Source organism: Tamandua tetradactyla, chromosome 7 (genome assembly GCF_023851605.1).
Source record: "Tamandua tetradactyla isolate mTamTet1 chromosome 7, mTamTet1.pri, whole genome shotgun sequence".
Lineage (NCBI taxonomy): Eukaryota > Metazoa > Chordata > Mammalia > Pilosa > Myrmecophagidae > Tamandua > Tamandua tetradactyla.
The window spans coordinates 66254602-66274831 of NC_135333.1; the positions used below are offsets into that span (position 1 = coordinate 66254602).

Consider the following 20230-nt stretch of genomic DNA (forward strand, 5'->3'; position numbering starts at 1 on the left):
CCTGATAATAATAACTGCTAACATTTCATGAGTATTTACAGCATGTCGGGCACTGTACTAAGAGCTTTAAGTATATTATCCGTTTTAATCCTCACAATAGCACAATGACGTTGACACGATTATTCCCGTTTTATAGCTATCGATGAAGAATCTGAGGCTTAAACAGATTACATAACTTGCCCATGGTCACACAGCTGGTATGTGGTGGAGGCAGGGCCCACACTGGGTCTGCCGGGCTCCAGCCTCATGGTGCCATGTTGCACCCTGTAAGCCACAAATCACCCCAAGAATGTGGGGTGTAGGAATGAATCCTCATGCATAAGACACTGGATTTGCTCTGTTTGGTCCAAACCATTTACTTCTTCATCTGCTTTTAGAAGCCAACCCAACCTGCCCCTAATATACCTCTTCAATCTCATCACCAGGCCACCCAGCAGGGAGGCAGCATGCTGAGTAGTGAGAGGAATAACCTGTAATTGGGCGCCGTGTTGTCCCACATGATTTTCAACACTGGCCACGTGTGACTGTTGCACACTTGAAATGTGGCTGGTCTGAATTGAGATGTGCTGTAAGGGTAAAACTCACACCACGTTTCAATAACCTGAGTATGGACCAAAAAAATGTTGCTTATCTCATTAGTAATTGTTACGTTGATCGCATGTTGAAATGATCATAGTTTGGAAATATTGGGTTAAGTAAAATATATTATTAAAATTAATTTTACCTGCTTCTTTTGCTTTTCTTTACTGTGGCTGCTAGAATATTTAAAGTTACATTTGTGGCTCACATAATAGTTCTATTGGACAGCACTGGTCTAAGTGAAACTCCCTGGCTTTGAATCCCAGCTCTACCATGTAATATCTGTGTGACCTTGGGCAAGTTAATTAATCCCTATGTGCCTCAATTTCCCTATCTATAAAATGGAATAATAACAATAGGACTCCCTTTATAAGATTGTTGTGAGTATTTAATGAGTTAAATATCTCAAATGGTGCCTGGCTCATTTGCTGCTTATTATTTCCTCACTGAAACCAAAACAGGCCAGGATCATTTCTAGCCCATATCATGCTATTTTCCTCTCTTGGAAGGCTATCCACTTCCTCTCCCCTTTGCTCGGCTCTCCCCTTTTCCAGAACACAGTGACTTTCCTGAACTCATATGATTTACTCTACATCAACATGGAATTTTTCATCTTATCAGTTGTCATTTCAGGGTGCCTCAAGTATAGTTTGAAGTTTACTGTGAGCTCCTTGAAATCAGGATCTATGTCTACTAAATCTTATGTATCTTTGTATTTCCCTTCCATGAACTGTCACAGTGCCTGGTACAAAGCAGTATTGCATACATGCTTGTAATTCATTGATTAATTGATTAATGTGCCTTACCCCACCCCCATACCAGCCAGATGAGGAGTCTCCACATTCTTTTAGACTTCTTAAAGGGAAGTTGTCACATTTTCTCAGTTCATTCTCTAACCGACATCCTCTGTCCTGGTTATTCTCTCTAGCATGGAACAGCTTCAGTCCTTCAGCTTCCATTGCCCTCCCATCTCTCATGCTTTCAGAAAGGATGATGACTTTCTTTTTTTTCAGCACGTGATTGTTGAGATCAGCTATAATTTTGAAGCCTTAAAAGAAGTGGCCTGGGCTCATTAAATTCTAATTGCACTGATGGTAAGGAAAGATAGCTGCTTTAATTAAGGAAGACCTCCCTTGTCTAATGCTGTGGTTGTGGTAGTAGTGGTGGTGGAGAGTACTGCTGAGAAAGATGATTATTTATGTGGTATTCAAGGAAGTTCAGAGGCGCCTCCCTTGGGCAGCCCCATCTTCACGTCTGCCAAGCAGCTAAGTCTGTCATTACTCTCCTTGGGAACTTACCCAGGAGAGGAAACTTTCACCAGTTTTGGATCCCACTCAAAGTTCAGGTAACATGTCTTCTGGGGAAATAAAATCCCCCAAACAACATACATTTGAGGGGAAGGATTCTGGTTTTGATTTCTCTTTAGCAATCTGATTTTTAACAGGCATTGGCAGAGAGAGACCCCTTGTAACACTGATATTGAAATTGAACCACGAACGGCCATTTCCTGTGAATTAAGCATGATCTCTCCATGAGAACTGCCTTTAAAATAATCCTTGAGCATGTGGGAGAAGGCAACACATTGAGTTTTGAACCCACAGTGTAGATTCAGCATCCTGAGATATTGGAATGCCTGGATGCTGTGAAGGAATGTCAGGGGCAACACGGGCAAATTCTACCAACTTTACCAGGTTACCAGTGCCAGTCCTGAGAGCAGAGTCCAGCTGAGCTCAGAAGTATGTGATCAGTAGGTGTAGTAGATGCTGTGTTGCACCGTCCAGATGCCCCTTCAGAGCTAAAGAATTTACTCCCCCACCTGCTGGGAACGTGGCTGGCTTATTGCACGTCGCTGTCAGCTCTCTCTGGCATAACACTTGCTGAAGAGAGACGCCTCATCCAAGGGAATGTCCCCTTCCCAGAGGCAGCCTGCATCCAGTGACTGTTTCTTGCAGGGATATAAAGACTTGGCCCTCCTTAGTAGACATAGGACAATTCTAAAGGGCCAACCCAGCTTCAGAATGTCCCTGTGGAGTTGGAGAGGAATCATGCCAGCACTGCAGGCTGACTTCTCCCTCTGCTGAATCCCACTTCCTTCCCTCAACCTGTAGGTGTTGATACCAAGAATGCTTTCGAATACATTTCTTTCACTCTAATCTTTGTCTCAGAGTCTGCTTCCTGGGAAACCTGAACTACAACAGTTTTTCCCCCTTTTGACCACCCAGCATACCTCTAGTTTGGACTCCAGAGCCCTTTCTACAGAGCCACTGACCAGATAGCTTTCAGGATCCCCTTTTTCCCTCCTAACACCTCTTGCTCTTCATTCAGTGCGTAGGCCATTCTGACATAATGTCTGCAGCTCTACACACTAGCTCTGAGCTCAGTTCTTGTCTTAATAGATATGTGTTTGCACTTCCTATTTGCCTTTCACTCTATTTTCAGCTGGGACCTTTCTGAAAGAGAGGAACATATCTCATTGTCACATTGTATCTCCTCTACACACTCAGCTTAAGACTCCGCCTCTTTAGGGAAATAACTGGCGTTGTCTGCCTGACATCCAGAACCCTCCCGGACTCACTGATCCTCTGAACCCATCCCTTAAGAATAACATCATAGACTCTGGCCATCAAGGAGGGGTTCTGAGGTTATTTAGTCCAGATTTGCACTCCAGAAATGAATCTTCCTTAACCTCCCTGAAAAGTGGTCACATTTGCATTGTCTTTTAAATCAGGAACACTCAAGATGTCATCCAGTCACACTGTTAAGCACTGAACTGAACCGACTGTGAGCCCAGGGCCTTAGCTCTCTGTTACTAATCACAATCACAGCAAATTAGCAGGTGACTTAGAGAGGATAAGTCATCTACGAAAGGACTCATGATTCCCCATGCCAAGTGCACTGCTAAATGCTTCATGAATAAACCAAATTCTATAGAAAAGGGTAGAAAAGGCTGGCTAGAAGTTGGGATGGGTGGGTCGGATCAGATGGGACTGGGCACTAGAATATGAAAACCCCAACACAAGAAAAAGCCAAGTGGGAAGATGGAATTATAATAAAAAGGCCGAACTTAATTTATATTGGTTTGTTGTTTTAGAACAAGGAAGGTAAGGCAAAAAATGCACATCTGATGGATTGCATCAGACGGATTGCAAAGATGGAAAGACTCTCCAAAGGTCACCTACAGCACCTCTTGCTTAAACCTTCCAAGACCAGCAACAGGCATGCTTATGCTTTGGAGAGAGTTTCTTCAAACTCCCTGGCCACCTCCTAGTGCCTTTCAACCCAAACAGGTAGGAAGTTCCCTCAGCTATCCAGTCAAAATCCCTCTTGGTTCCTGCAACACCTGTCCTCCACGAGGGCAGGGAAGAGCTTGTCCTTCATTCCTCTTGGACTTGCCTGCACTTGAACTGTCAGTCCTTCCTGGGAAAATGGCTTCTCTGGTGGGGTGCGTATGTGTCCACAGCACCAATCCCCATGGCCAAGTGCCAAGTGACGAAAGTGTCGGGGCTTTTGAAATTGTCAGAGAAACTGATTTCCTTGTCAAGTCTCGTCCTGTACAGTCGGAGGGCCAAATTCTACTTTCGTGTTAGCTGCCACGCAGATCAAAGGCTGCTGACAAGGAGCTGAAGAGTTTGTGCCTGGTCTGCTTCAACCTTTCCTCAGTCCTGCATGGGGAATGCTCCTGGCTTTCGGCTTTCTTGAACTCTCTTATCGATTGTTCTTTGTGGGCCAACAGATGAAGGGCCTGGGAAATAATTTTTAGGATGTAATGCAGAGAGACTGTTCTGAAAGTTGGAAAGGGAAAGAGGCTAGAGAAATGTGAAGACAAAGGATCGGTATGGGCAGAGTCTCCATTGCCTCATGAAAAGCAGACACCTTAAGAGACAAGGAATGGGGGGACCAAGGTTCAGGGGCATGGTCAGAGGAGGAGACAGGGTGGGGTATCAGCCCCTGGCAACCAGAGGATCTCTAGCAGTTCACAGAACAGCTAGTCCTTCCGTTGTTCGTTTTTGTATGTCGCATGAAGGTAGGGCACAAAGGAGATACCTCCAAAGTGCCTTCCCACATCATGTTTATCATAATCCCACGAGAGAGAAGTGAGTGAGTGATGGAAAAGTTCAGGTTATCTGTAATCCCAAATATATCAAAAAATATATAAAAGTTAAGGGTAGACATGCAGAGGTGAGACCCAATGAGCAATTGTATAAATCACCCAAGTATAACAGGAAAGAGGTCGTGGCAATGAACTGAGGGTTTCAATATGGCACCAGGATAGGGAGTGTTGTTTGGATTCAAGAGTGCCATCGTCAACTTTTCACTTTTGTCTCTTGTCCAGTGCTAAGCACCATGTCTCGTTCGCTCTCTCCTTTTACCTACTTCTCTTCCCCAACATCCCCAATTTTTCTGATTAGAAGAAACTTCCTCCATGTGTTCATCTTCCCACAGGCACTCTGCACACCTCAGCTGAACCAGCCAACTGAGGTTCTTAGCCTTTTATTTAGAGCCACACTCAAGGGACGGTTTCAAGACAGGGACCCAAAGCTCTCAAGAACTGGGAGATAAAAATGTCTCCAGAGGAAGAGAGTGATCACTGACATCTACTCACACCTTTGGTCTGTGTGCCTTTTACCCAGTCTGATTGCTGGGGGAAGTAAGAGCCCTGATGCCAGGGACCATAATCCATCCAGATGGCCATCCTTTCCAATGCATTCTCAATTCACTCTCCTGCAGTAGCACATACAATAGTGCACTATCCTGATGGATTCAGTTGTTGGATGTTATAGCCAGCATCTGGACAGTGAGTTTGCTTTAGGAGAGTCCCACATCATCTTAATTCAAGGAGTGAGAATTCAGATAGCAAGGTATTATTCAGAAAATATACCTGAACGTATTAGGTTCCTGAGTTGAGATAGGAAGATTTATTTATACTTTTATATATTTCCACAACAGTATCCCTCATTAGACAGTGAGTTTCTTGAGGGCAACAATCATGTTCCTCCTTGTTCCTGCCTGGCACATAATGCACTGCCTAAATGCTTGACAAATAAATTAAATTACACAGAAAAGGGTAGAAAACACCAGAGAGACACGAGTGATATCAGTTAGGGATAGGCACGAGGATATAAAAAGCTCAGCACGATGTTCTCAACTCTGTGTGTCTGTTAGAGTCACCCAGGAAGCTTTAAAACACACTGGTATTCCGGGACCATCCTGGACCAATCCAATCAGAATGGAGTTTTGAAGGCTCCCCAGATGATTCCAATGGGGGGCCAGGGTTGAGAAGTACTAGTCTAGCATAATTTGCTGTTACTGCTGGAAGACCACACAGTGTGCATGTCCTACTGCTGGTGGATTTGGCCTCTACCAGTTGGCACATGTCAGGGAAATCTGCCCACTCACAGACATTTGCTTATTTGCATGCAGCCAGATGGGCAACACCCAGGCTTGATGAACCATCTGGGCCATTAAGAATGTCAATATAACTTGATTCCTGTCTTCCTTTCATGAGGCTGTGCTAAATCTAGTAGTATGCTAGATGCACCTAAAGCGAGGTGCCTAGTTTCAAGGTGAAAGACAAGGTCAGCACATGTGAACTTTTATGATGCAGAGCACCAGCAGCTCCATGCACAGGGCATGGTGGGAACCCAAACGGTAGGAGCTCAGAGAAGGGGGTGAGCTATGCCGGGAAGTCAGTCTTGAGCTGAACCTCAGAGGATGAGTAGGATTTGAAGAGATCAAAAAGAGGAAAAAGGACACTTTCAAGTACAGGCTGAGGGGGTTGGACTTCATCTTATAGGTAGTATGGGACCTGACAGTGGCAGATTTCTCTTTAAATGCCTTGATATCAGGTGAAAGCCAGACAGGGACAGCAGCATTTCTCTAAGATGGGTATGCCGATTTCTTTCTCTTGTCCTCTCTTCAGCTTCTTCTGTCATTTTCCAATCCTTCATATCTGGATCAGAAACTCAGCCTTCCAACCATCTACCCCAGTTCCCCTGATGTCGTGATGAATTTGAACTTCCTTCTTGATCTTATCAGTCCCTTAATTCCCTTTGATTTTTTAGTGCAATTTTATTGATATATATTCACACAGAATATAAATCCTCCAAAATATACAACCACTGATTCACAGTATCATCCATCCATAGTTGTGTATAAGACCCCATGATCAAATTTAGAACATTTTCATTACTCCAGAAAAAAATAAAAAAGAAAACCCTCATCTTCCCACACGCCTTATCCCTCCATATTATTGACCCAGGGTATTGGTGTGATACATTTATTACTGCTGATGAAAGAGTCTTATAATATCACTGTTAACTAGAGTCCATAATTTTCAGTAGTTATACCCTTTTAACATCTCTAAGAGTCTTCAGAGAGGATAGTCCCTACCAAGTTTGGTTCCTGGAACTCTAAATTTTTACCACCCCCAGACTTTTCTCCTCCCCAACTGCCTGCTCCCCAGAATTCTAAGGCATTGTTTCAACCAGGGCAATGAAAACGGTAGCAGTGATGCTCTCTTCTGACAAGCATCCTACCCAACTTTCTTCATGTCATGGAACACAGAAGAAAAAATATTACTCATTCAGTAAATGGAGGTAACTGCTCTCTGCCCTCTTGCAGAGGTGAGTGTCTAAGCTTTGCTGCCCTAGGCCCATCGCAGTCCCTGAGGGCCGAGGGGAGTGATACCTACATTCCTGTAACCCCGCTACTGCACACAGCTTTCCTAAGCAACTCTGTTGTCAGCTAATGCTTTAACCTCTGCCAATCTCCTGAGCATTAGAACTCTTCTCAGTTAGGTCCACTCCAACCCCCACTAAAAAAAGGACAAAGATTTTAACAGAGATATAGACATTAAATCCAAAAACAAGACATTTTAGCTTCAACAACTTGGTTTTGATAGCTTGGTAAGACACAGAGATCTGGTTTGGACTTGGGCAAGAATGAGTGGCTTCTGCACAGTTCTTTGCAAGGATGATAATCATTAAGTTCCTGAGAAGTCTTGCTTCTCTGAAATGGCACCTTTTGCCATTTCTACCTGGACCCTATCAGCAGCTAGGAGGAGCCATGATCTGGAAGTAGACTCCCACACCTTGGTAGGAGCAGGATGTATAGAGACAAGGTCCCAGTTGCTGGTGCTTGGAGGTTCCATCAGGGCAAATCAGTTCTCAAGAGGCATGTCAAAAGTCCACTGGAGTCCAGGCAAACAATTGGTGAGGGTGCCTACGACAAAACAGTAGCATTTCCCAGCAGGTAGATGGAGCGTCCCTAAAGACGAAGGAGAAAGGCAGAAAGCAGCTCTTGAAACTTAATGCCCAGGCAGGTAGGTGGATAGTCTGCATTGCCAGACATCTGACTCTCCATGGTTAGACTGAGTGAGGGGGGCAGCAACGGAGCTACCTCCTCTTCGCTCCACTGTGACCATTCTGGAGAGGACCTCAATAGATAAGGGACACCAAAGCCAAAAACAGCTGGAGAATCTTACCACCATCCAGTCCATCTGGGTGCAACAAGCCAGGGAAAAAGATTTGATCCTGAAGTTGAGAGATTAAACAGTGAGTTAGAGAAGAGAGATTCTAGTCTAGTGTGCCCCTACATGGGGTCAGAACTAAAGCAAATGAGCAGCAAGAGTAATGTGCACTATTCAAAGGTGTGGAGTATGTCTTATTTATCTCTGGGTCCCTAGAGCTTATCTAGCACAGAGCTTCCCTGTAGTTCATCAATTTTTTTGAATATATGAATGAATAAATGAATATAAGACTGTTTTGATTTGGTAAAGCTGATAGAGTGCAATATATCAGAAATGGGTTGGCTTTTACAATGGGATTTATTAACTTACAATGTACAATTCTTAGGCCCTGAAAGTGTCCAACTCAAGACAACAACAGGACAATACCTGGACTCCTAAGACAGGCTGCTGGCATCTGTGACACCTGTATCTACCGGTCCTTCTCTCCCAGGTATCGTTTTCAGCTTCTGGCTTCAGAGGCTTCCTCTCTCAGCTCTTCTGGGGCTTTTTCTGTGAACTTCTCTTAATTTCATCTCTTAGCTTCTCTATGTGTTTTAGCCTCTTACAAAGGACTCCAGTAAGACGATTAAGAATCGTCTTGAAAGAGATGGGCCATGTCTCAATTGAAATAACCTAATGAAAAGGTTCCACTTACAATGCGTCTGTACTCACAGGAATGGATTAAAATAGCATGAGGTACACATAGCCTCCAAGCTACATATAGCCTCCAAACTACCACAAAGGCTGAACTCAGCAGCATGAAGGTCAAGTGGCTCAAGCTACAGAGCCAAAGGCCAAAGGGGTTGAGAAATCAAGCAGACACGATATGTGTTAGCAGATACCTCTGAAGTTGAATTTGGAAGCATGCTGGGTGGGTGGCAAGTGGAGTGATGGTCTAGAAAGAACTAAGCTACAGTGTGAATAAGAGCATCAGCAAGACAGCCTTACAATATCTTGGTGTTTTCATAGACGGTACTCACATCCCTTCTCTCATGTATTTGATCTGCACAAATCTCTCCCATTCCCTGAGTAAATCCAGCACTGCACAGACATGCTCCCTGTCCTCAGACTGTGCTTTTCTTCCTTGAGTGCCAATCAGATGGAGTGGAAGCCACGGGGTTGTTTACCTAAAACACATGTGGAGTGGAAAGTCAGAAGGCCAACAGAAGAAACCTTGGCTTGATTCAAAAACCAGCTGTGCAAGGAACCCTGGTGGATGAGGGACCAGGGAGCCAGAATAAATATTTAACTTTCACTTTGAAACACTGCGCTTATATGGCTGTCGCCATTGTGATGGGCAAGCTGTGAGGGCTAAATATTTACATTTTCTAATTGTTCCCACCAAACTGCTGGATGCCCCCTTTCTACTGTAAGCTGTCTGTTATTTATTTATTTATTTTTAAACTTATTGATTAGTTTGAGAAGGAGATTGGATTGAGGGGGAGGAAGAAAACAGAGGTTGAGTAAAGAGTCTCAACCACCTTAGAGAAAGGAAATAAAACCACAAGATGGAAAGTAGAGGTAGAGAAAGTGCTGACTGGCTTCTAGATCTTTTAAGCATACTTACATTTCTTTTAAAAAAAACTTTTTATGTTTGGAATAATTTTAGATTTACAAAAAGTTGCAAAGACAGTAAAGAGAGTTCCCGTACATCCTTCACCCAGCTTCCCCTAATGTTCACATCTTACCTAAGTCTGATACATTTGTCAAAGCTAAGAAATTAATATTGCTCCAGTACTGCTAGCTAAACTCCACAGTTCATTCACTTTCACCAGTGTTTCCCACTCATGTCCTTTTTTGGTTCCAGGATCCCACCCAGGATACAACACTGCATTTAGTCATCCTACCTCTGAGTCTCTTCTGAACCTGTCAACTTCTCATTCTTGTTTTTTATGACTTTAAAGGCTCTAAAAAGTAATGGTGAGATATTTTGTGGAATGTCCTTCAATTTGAGTCTATCTGATGTTTTCTCATCATTAGCAGAGGCTATGGGTTTTGGTTCTGCAGCATGGAGAGCCTTCTCATTGCGTCCTGTTGGGGGTCCATTCCACCTCCTGCCTCATGTTCACCACATTAATCTCAGCTGCTGGATTAAGGGAGTGTCTGCCAGGTGTCTCCACTGTAGAGTTACCATTTTCCTCTATTGGTATTTCTCTATTTCTCATACTCTATTCTTTGGAAGAGAGCCATGAAGTCCAGTCCACATTCAAGGTGTGGGTGTGCGGTGTGCGTGTGCAGGAATTAAGCTCCCTTTCTTGAAGGGAGGATTATCTACATATACTATTTGAAATTCTTCTAAAAAGAAGACTTGTCCCATCTTCCGCCTTTATTTGTTTATTCAATCATTTATTTTTCTCAGTATTATGGAGTCATGGATATTTATTTTATTCTTTAGACTAAATCAAATATGTTCTTTTTTCTTTCTTTCTCTCTTTTTTCGCTCAAATTCTCCCAGTTTTGGCCATAGGGAACTGTTTCAGGTTGGCTTCTATGTCCTTTTGACTTGTCCGCGTCTATCCTTTGTCTCTCTCCTTTCCATTTCTCTTTTCTCTTTCTTTCTCTCCTCTCCTTCTTCTGTGTTTTAGCACCTCCTTGATTCCTGACACTAACTTTGCTCCAGGCTCATCATGAGTTTTCCCTGTTTCAGGCTTAGAATTAGCTATTTTTTCATGGAGTCCTAGGTTCTTTTATTGGAGAATGTTACTTAGAAATCAGGACCCAAGTATTGGTTACTGCTTCTAGGTCCTCTCAGCAGACAAAACTAGGAAATACATATATGTATGCTAATCCATGTGTACAAACATATCTGTTTTTATTTCTGTATCTATATATATTGAAACAAATATAATTCATGCTGATATCTGCAACACTAAGCCAACGCCTCAGAGTTCTTCCTAGCCTTCCTGTCTGAATAAACTGTAACTTCTTTCTCTGACAATGAGAAATCTGGCTCCCATTTTCCACAATTTACTTATTTATTTGATCATCTGTAGTATACATATAAAGTAGTTTCAGAATTGCTGACTTGTACCTCTGTGAGAAACAAATTGACCAGCTTGTGTGTAGTGTTTTTGTACTGTTCTCTTTTGTCTTTAGCCTTACAGTTTCCTGTCAAAACACCAATTTCCAAAGTGACTTAGTCAGCTCCTTTTTTTTCCCTCACCCACTTCAGTGAGGTAATGTCATACATTTATAATACACTTTTTCGTTTTCAAAGTGTGCATAGCATTCATTCTGGGATCACCTGACATCCTGGTTGTTGCTGTATTTTTGATTTGTAGACAGTAGTGCTCACTTTTTGTGGTGTTGAGTTCTATGGGTTTTCACAAAAGCATAGAGTCCTGTATCTACCAACCCTGTACGTTACAGAACAGTTTCATCACCCCCCAAAAAACCCCGTGGTGCAACTGCATTTTAGTCAATGAGTTGTAGTCATTGTTTCTTTAAGGACCCTACCCTGAATGTTTAACCTCCACAAAGGGCAGTTTCTTACCCCCACTTTGTCTGCTCAGACGCACTTAGTCATTTCATCCCTTACAGCGCTTGTGCAGGGTGGCACTTCAAGAGGACAAGGAATAGGAATGAACTTTTAGAAGGCTGAAGGAGGGGCGCACGGCGGGGTCAGTGGTAGAATGCTCGCCTTTCGTTTGGGAGGCAGGTTTGATTCCCCAACTATGCACCCCTCAACATAATAATAATAACATCTATACAAAAAAGCAGTACATTTCCAAGTACATTTTAGCAAGTTGTATAGAACAGATTTTAAAATTTGGTATAGGTTACATACAGTTCCATGATTTTTCATTTTTTCTTCTAGCTATTCCAAGACAATGGAAACCAAAAGAAACATCAATATAATGAAAAGAAAAAAAAAACAGAAAGAAGGCTGAATGATGTTTTGTGGCAAAGTAGAAGGTTTTGAAAGCTGTTTATAACCCTAATGGCTTATTAATTAAATGTAACAATAAACAAATATTATACACTGACTTCTTCATAATGTACTTATTTTGGGAATGAGACGATTTGGGAAAGACAAGAATTATTCTCAGGATGAGAAGTTTAGGGTGGGTAAGAGGCACTCTGGTTAAATATGACAGGTTGAGCACAAACTTCCTCAAATTGTGCGAAAATTATAGCATAGGAATAAAATATATATCCTACAAGGACAAAAAGAAGACCCCCCGTACAAGACAAAATAATTCAACAAAGTGGGGCTGTCCCCAGATCTGTTCAGGCAGCTCACTCCCTCACCTCCTTCCAGTCTTTGCTCAAATGACACCTTTTCAATAAAGCCTACTCTGTGCACCTATTTAAAATTACAACCCAACACCCCTACCCCATACTTCTGATTCCCTTATTCTGTTCTACTATAAGCTATAACTTACATACTAATTGTGTCCACAGTCTGCTTTGTTAATTGCTCTATCCCAAGAACCGAGAGCAGTATTCAGCACATCCTAGGAACTCAATCAATATTTGTCCAGTGAATCAATGATGACTGTGGAAGATGGAAGCTGATGGGTGAGGACACTAACCGGCAGACCAGAGAAATCACAGCAGCCTATGGCAGAGGGACTATCAGGAAACTAGTCTAGTAAGCCCCGGAAGTTAGAGGAACAAGTACTTCTGCAGATCTAAGCTGGGGATTGGTTAATGGATTCTATGAGAAGCTGTGAGGACCTGCCAACCAGGGCAGCTACTCCTTTCCCAGCCTTTTCTCCACTTTAGCAGAAGGTCAGTGAGGTTAATGCAGAGAGGAACTTCTGTCTTGAGAAACTAATTGGCCCAAAGTAAAGACCCACATACATTTGGGGGTTCAGCAAATATTGCCTAAAAGGGAAAACAAGAAATAACAGTATATTTCATTGCAAGCTTTGTACTATCCTTTGGCTTTTTAAACCATGAACATGTATTGCCTTGACTAAAACAAAAATAAAACTAAGAAAATAAACATCCTGGGGGTACTTATTTTGTTTGGAATCGTCAAAGAATTAAATTGATTTCCCAGGTAACAGATGTTTTTAACATAAAGCCATAAATTTTTTTTTTTTTTTTTTACTTTTTACCATGGCTATTTTTTAATGTATATAAAAGTAAAAAAAAAAAAAGTATAAGAAATACCCATGTACCCATTACCTAGCTTCAATAGTTATAGAAAAAATTGTGAATATTGTTTCATTTATTTAGTTATTTGGGTGTGTATTTATATCTATTTATTTATATTACTAGACAATTTTAAAAGGAATTGCAGACATCATATAATTTCTCCCCAAAATACACATATGAGGTATATATATCTTAAGAAATAAAAAAATTAGATTACTTGTCTTATAAAATTTCTCATTATATTTTTGTGATTTATTTATTCCCGTGGTTGCTATTTAAAGTTTTTTTCCTTTCTTTGTATTTGCTGTAAATTTGTAGATCTAGAATACCAATTAGATTTGAGTTCATAGCTACTGCTGTGCACTTCGCGTTACATCACATCACACCAGGAGGCATATGATGCCTCACTGTCCCATTCTGGGTGATGGTAAGTTTGACCAATGAGTCCAGGAATTGTCATTCTGACTCTTCCATTACATTGTTTCCCATCAGCCTCTTACCTTAACGGTTTCACCAGAGATAGAGAGAGCACATTGGTTCATTAGGTGTTGCAAAATGCAATGCGTCCTACACGTATTAGGCAGTAATCTTCTCTAAGATAGAACTTTCTCTCAACTATCTGGATATCCTGGGAAAAGCATGATAAATGTTTAATACATTCGGAATAATGAATGGCTGCCCTAGCAATCTCCAAATGTGTCCAATAAGAGTTGTTTGTTTGTTTTGAGGTATCATTATGGAATCAGGGTTTTTAAATCAACTTTATTGAGGCTTAATTTACGTAACCATTACTACATTCATTTTGACAAAGGTATAATCTACCAGGTACCCACCACCCCAATCAAGATACAAAACATTTCCATTATTCCCCCAAATTTCCTCTTGCCACATTGCAGCCACTCCCTCCATTCCCGTTCTCAGACAACCGTAGATATGCTTTCTGTCACTTTACATTAGTTTTCTCTATTCTAGACTTTCAATATAAACGGAATTATTCAGTATATACCCCTTGGATGTAGCTTCCTTGTTTTGAGATTCATCCACATTGCTACATGTATTGGTAGTCTGTTTCATTTTATTGCTGAGCAGTATTCCATTTTATGAATATACCAAAATTTGTTCATCTGCTGGCAGACTTTTAGGGTGATTCCAGTTTGGGGCTATTGCCAACAAAGCTGCTATGTACATTTGTGTACAAATCTCTATGTAAACACATGCTTTCATTTCTTCTGGGTAAGTGCCTACAGCTAGACTTTCTAGATTGCATGGGAGGTAAAAGTTTATAAAAGTTTCTTATAAAATAAGAAATTGCCAACTTTTTTTTCAATGTGGTTGTACCATCACCTTTCCACCAGCAATGTAAGAGAGTTCCAGTTGTTCTACACCCTTGTCAACACGTGGTTTTGGCAGTTTTTTAAAGCTTTAGCCATTCTAGGGGATGTGAAATGGTACTTCATTATAGTCTTAATTTGTATTTCCTGATGACTAATAATGTTTTGAGTATCTTTTCATGGGTTTATTGGCCATTCATACATCTTCTGAAGTGTCTGTTCTTTTGCTCATTTTTATTGTACTGTTGATCTTATTATTGAGTTGTATATTCTGAATATAAGTCCTTTGTCAGATTTATGGATTGCAAATATGTTCTCCCGACTCATGGATTTTTATATATTTGATGTGTTACAGTAAACTGCAGTCATTATTCTTTTTAATGTTCACATTGTCCTATTTTTAAGACAAAGCTTTTTAAAAAAACCCACACATACTTGAACCATTTTGCATGGAATTGCAAACTTTTGGCTTTAAACAAAATCTATTGAGCTCACGGTTTAGACTTTTTCTTCATGCATTATGAGTGTCATGTTATAAATATTCATGATTCCCCTTGGGTCTGATGAAGGAGAAGATGCTGACCGTCTCTTTTAATAAATGATGCCACATCATCGTGGGATATGACTCTAAGGAAATAAAATTGTTTTATAACAAACATGCCAGAACTTCTTGAACAGAATGTGACTTGTTCTTCACACAATTTAGGAGACTATCAACCTATTCCAAAGAGTTTGATTGATGCCACTCAGCACATTTTTGAGCTCCTCTTTGGATGGGCTTCAAATTCCATTTATGAGTCAACCAAGAAAATCAACGTGTGCCCTACAATCGCATTTAACAGCAAGCATTTATGAAGACTTGACTATGGGCCAGGCACAGTACTAGATATTTGCATTCATTATCCCACTAATCTTTTACAAATCCTGGGAGATGGTTCTAATTAGCTCTATTCTACAGATTATGAAATTGACAGCGAGAAAATTGAAGTTACATGCCTAACGTCATGCAGCCATTAAATGGCAGAGCTTGAAAAAAAACCTAGGTTCTTGCTGGCCCCCAGGGCTGTGCTCATCCCAGTACACCATAATGCAAGTTTATTGAGATATATTCACATACCATATAATCATCCAAAGTGTACTATCAATTGTTCACAGTATCCTCCCATCATTTTTGCTGGTTTCAGAAAAATAAAACCCATTTCAAATGGTAGAAGGTGTGCAAATTGTAGCTTTTTAAATGCACACACTCTAGACTCCAAGGCATATTTGAACACGGATGCCAGAACTGTGATTAGCAAGTTGGCAGCTCCCAGAGTAAACGACCAATCAGGCTCTAAGTGATTCCCAGTCTCACTATCTTTTTATTATCCTCACAGCCTCATTGTCTCTTCCTTCCTCCTGTCAGTTTTTACTCCTGTTAATATATCCCGGTGTTTCTGACACACTGTTTTTGTTCCCAGTATGAGGGGGAAGGGGGAGAGGGCTGGGGAGTAACTACAGATGGTGAGAGATCTCTGATTCCTGTTAACCACAAAGAAATCTATAAGCCTGATTTCTACAGTGGCTAGCTTTAGGACTTTTCACTTTTTGTTTAATTTAACTTTTTATTTTGCGATAATTGTAGATTCACATGTAATTGTAAGAAATAATGCGAAGAGATCCCGGGTCCCTTTTGCCCAGCTTTCCCCAATAGTAACATCTTGCAAAACTATAGTACAATATCACAGTTAGGATATTGACTTTGATGCAGTAAATATAAGAATGTTACCATCACCACAACCTTTTTATAGCTGCACTCATTTTCCTCCCTCTTTCACCCACTTAATGCCAGCGGTTATCCTGGCATCCATTAATCTGTTTCTTATTTCTATAGTTTTGTTATTTCAAATATGTTAACATAAATGGAATGAGTCATGCAGTATGAAACCTTAAAATTTCATACTCAATGAAAAGAAATTGAGTTTTTCTTTTCATTCAGCATAATTCTTTGGAAATTTATCTATGTAGTTGCATGTATCAATAGCTTCTTATGCTTTATTGTTGAGCAGTATTCCATAGTATGGGTGTACCACAATTTGTTTACCTGTTCACCATTGAAAGACTTCTGGGTTGTTTCCAGTTTGGGGCTATTAGGAATAGAGATGCTATAAATATTGAAGCATAGGTTTTTGTGTGAGCATAAATTTTTATTTCTCTGGAATAATTCCCAGAAGTGAAACTGCTAAGTCATATGGTAATTGCATGTTTTGTTTTTTAAAAAACTGCCAAGCTGCCTTCAAAGTGGCTGTGGGACATTCTAGAGTCCCCAAGCAATGTATGAGTGGCCCAGTTTCTCCTCAGCCTCATCAGCATTGGGTGTTGTCATTATTATTATTATTTTTTTACCCATTACTTTGAAATACACTCTTAATTTTAGGATAGCTTTAGATTTACAGGAAAGTTGGAAAGATGGCTCAGAGAATCCCCAAATATTCCTTGCCCAGTTTCTCATATTGTTAAATCTCTTACATTGCTATGCTACATTTTTCACAATTAAAGGAACCCACATTGATATATTACTATTGGCTAAACTCTACAGTTTATTCGGAATTCACTAGCTTTTCCTTAATGTCCTTTTTCTGCTTGAGGATTTCACCGAAGACCCCAGGTTATATTTATTTGTCATATGTCCTCTCCAGCCTGTGAAAGTTTCTCACACTTCCCTTGTTTTGAGGAATGCAAATCAGAAATTCTGTAAAATATCCCTCAGTTTGGGTCTGTGTGATGCGTTCTCACGGATAGACTGAGGTTATGGGTTTTTCAAAGGATGACCACATGGGTGATCTGCTGTCCCCATCACCTCGTCTCAAGGGTACATGAGATCAACACAACTTGTCACAGGTGGTGTGAACCTAGCCCACTTGCTAAGATAGCTTCGGTGGGTTTCTCCACTGTAAAGTTAACCTTTTTGCCTACCTGCCCCCTACAGAAGCAAGTCATTAGGGCAACCCACATTTATAGGATTGGGAGTTAAGCAACAACTCCTTGGGGTGGGTGAGTCTTTGCATAAATTATTTGGGATTCTTCTGTGCAGAGGATTTGACTATTTCAGCCATTCTCGTGGGTCTATAATGATACTTCACAGTGGCTTTAATTTGCACTTTCCTAATGATTAATGATTTTGAACATCTTGCCATGTGCCTGTTTGCCATTGTATGTCCTCTTTGGTGGAATGCCTCTTCACATCTTTTGCTCATTGTATAATCAGATTTTTTTTTTTACTGCTGGATTTGAGAGTTCTTTATATATTCTAGCTACTAATCTATTGTCAGATATGTGGTTTGCAGATATTTTCATGCAATTAAGGCTTGTCTTTCCATGCTCTTAACATGCCAAAAGTTTTAAATTTGGTGAGGGTTTTTTTTTTTTTTCTGGTAAAGTCTTATTTATCAGTTTTTCCTTTTCTCAATTGCACTTTGATGGCAAGTCTAACAACCCTTTGTCTTACCCTAGATTGTGACCATTCTCTCCTATTTTTTTTCCTAAAAATTTTGTAAAAGACTTACATTTAAGGCTGTGGTTAATTTTAATTTAATCTTTGTATAAGGTGTGAGACTTAAGTGGAGGTTCTTTTTATTTTTTTGTCCACATATGTCCAATTGCTCTGGCACTTTTATTGAAAAGTTATCTTTCCTCCATTAAATTGCTTTTGTACATTTGTCAAAATGTGGTTGGACATATTTGTATGGTTCTATTTCTTGATTCTGTGTTCTGTTTTCTCTGTCTATTTCTCCACTAAATCACACAGTCTTGATTACTGTAGCCATTTAATACGTCTTGAAATCAGGGAGACTGATATCTCCCACTTTGTACTATTTTTTTTAAGTTCTTTTCCCTTTCAACATAAACTAGAATAACTTTGTCTGTATTTGCCAAAAATCTTACTGGAATTTTAATAGCAAGTGTATTAGATAGGTATTTGAGAAGCACTGACATCTTTACTATATCAAGGCTTCCAATCCATGAACGTGGTATGTCACTCCATTTATTTAGATCTTATTGATTTCTTTCATCAGGGTTATGTAGTTTAGGCATACAATCCTGTGTGCGTCTTGTTAGATTTATACCTAAGTATTTCATTCTTCTGAATGATTATTAATGATATCGCATTTTTTATTTTGGTGGCCACATGTTCACTGCTCTTTTATGGAAATACAATTTAATTTTTGGTGTTTATGTTGTTGATTTTTGTGTAATCCTGTTGAACTCACTTATTAGTTCTAGAATTGTTTTTTTTATCAATCCTCTTTATTTTTTTTAACTTTTTTATTGTAAGTATAACATATATACAAAGCAAAGAAATAAAAAAGCAATAGTTTTCAAAGCACTCTTTAACAAGTGGTTACAGAACAGATCCCAGAGTTTATCATTGGCCACCATATAATCCTTTAATAGTTTTTCTTCTACCTGCTCCAGAATATAGCAGGCTAGAGGGCTTAAATACTTTTTTATCATCAAAATCGACTTTTTTTCCCTTCTTTTTTTGTGAACAATAACATATATACAAAAAAGCTATACATTTCAAAGCACAGCACCAAAATTAGTTGTAGAACGTATTTCAGACTTTGACATGAGATACAATTTCACAATTTTAGGTTTTTACTTCTAGCTGCTCTAAAATACTGGAGACTACAAGAGATGCCAATTTAATGATTCAGCATTCATATTCATTTGTTAAGTCCTATTTTCTTTGTATAATTCCACCATCAGCTTTGATCTTTCCATACCTCTCTTTGGGGTTGTTTGGCTATGGCAGTTCTAAATTTTTGATATTGCAAGGGTCTGTCACTAATATAGGGTAGGAAGATGGAATTATTTGATGTTCTGGAGAGGCTGGGTTAGGTCTCAGGACTTAATCTGAACCAAGGAACAACCTGGAGGTTGTGGGTTTCTGGAAAGTTACTCTAGTACTTGGACCCCTTGAGGAATCTTATATATTGCCCTAGAATTGGCTGGAATGGTCCTGGTTGGGGGTTAGCAGGTAATAATAGGTAGCAAGGTCTACCTGAAGCTTGCGTAAGAGCAACCTCCAGAGTAGCCTCTCTACTCTATTTGAACTCTCTCCATCACTGATACTTTATTAATTACAGTTCTTTTCCCCCTTTTGGCCAGGAGGTAATTGTTGATCCCACAGTGTCAGGTCTGGATTCATCCCCAGGAGTCATTTCATATGTAGGGGAAAGTCGCCAGGGAGACTTTCACCCTTGGATGTCATGTCCCATGTAGGGGGAAGGGCAATGATTTCACTTGCAGAGTTGGGCTTAGAGAGACTGAGGCCACTTCTGAGCAACAACAGAGGTCCTCCAGAAGTAACTCGTAGGCATGCCTATAGGTAGTCTAAGCTTCTCTGCTATTTACATAAGCTTCACAAGAGTAAGCCTCATGATCCAGGGCATAGCCTATTGATTTGGGTGCCCCTAAAGTTTGACACAGTATCAGGGGATTCCCTGATGGTGAGGTTTAATAGCTACATATTTTTTCACCTATCCCTCAGGGGACTTTGCCAATACTTTTTGATTATCTGCTTGATATACTCTTGGCTGTTTCCAGGCATTAAAATACTCTATACAGAATTAAAGGACCGCTTTCTTATTCTCTGTTTCCTACGGTTCAATTGTTCAAATGAGCTATACAGATAGGCTGAATTAGATTATGCCCTACAGAAAAT

The 20230-nt window shown here is 40.3% G+C and overlaps 1 long non-coding RNA gene across 1 annotated transcript in view; it reads left to right on the forward strand.

Moving 5' to 3' along the window:
- LOC143691368 (uncharacterized) overlaps window positions 1–12059 on the forward strand; it is a 22056-nt gene extending 9997 nt beyond the window's left edge. Inside the window, exons 3-6 of the long non-coding RNA XR_013179492.1 lie at window positions 1593–1673; window positions 3671–3866; window positions 8433–8537; window positions 11904–12059. This is a non-coding gene — a long non-coding RNA (uncharacterized LOC143691368). The remainder of the gene's footprint in view (window positions 1–1592; window positions 1674–3670; window positions 3867–8432; window positions 8538–11903) is intronic.
- Window positions 12060–20230: the final 8171 nt, after the last annotated feature.